The following is a 628-nucleotide window of genomic DNA, read 5'->3' as shown; positions in this document are numbered from 1 at the left end:
GTTGGTGGTGAGCATGGCGTTATCCACACTCGCTTCGTCAGACGGGTCATCGTGGTCGCTGCCTTGCCGATCCTGGTGTTCAGCTCTGCATCAAGGGAGAGGTTGCTGGAGATGGTAGACCCGAGATAGATGAACTTTTACCCACCTCGAGGGTGTGGTCACCGATGGAGATGCTGGGGGCACTACTGACGTCTTGGCCCATGACCTTAGTCTTCCTCAGGCTGATGTTGAGACCAAATTCTGCACAGGAGGTTGAAAAGCGGTCGATGAGTCGCTGCAGTGGGCGTCAAGGCCAGCATCGTCGGCAAAAAGTATTTCCCTGACGAGCACCCTCTGTATTTTTGTCTTTGCCTGTAGACGCGCCAAGTTGAAGAGACCTCCGCTGCTCCTGGTGTGGATGAAGACGCCGTCGTCAGAGTCCTTGAAGGCGTATGACAGGAGCAAAGAGAAAAGGATGCCGAAAAGGGTCGGGGCAAGGACGCATCCCTGCTTCACGGCATTTTTTATTACGAAGGGTTCTGAGCATGATCCGTCGAACTGAACGGTCCCGCTCATGTCTTGATGGAAATACACGATCAAGCTCAAGAGCTTTGGGGGACATCCAATCCGCTGGAGGAGGGCAAACAAT

Source organism: Penaeus monodon, chromosome 28 (genome assembly GCF_015228065.2).
Source record: "Penaeus monodon isolate SGIC_2016 chromosome 28, NSTDA_Pmon_1, whole genome shotgun sequence".
Classification (NCBI taxonomy): Eukaryota; Metazoa; Arthropoda; class Malacostraca; order Decapoda; family Penaeidae; genus Penaeus; species Penaeus monodon.
This window is presented reverse-complemented; position numbering follows the sequence as displayed.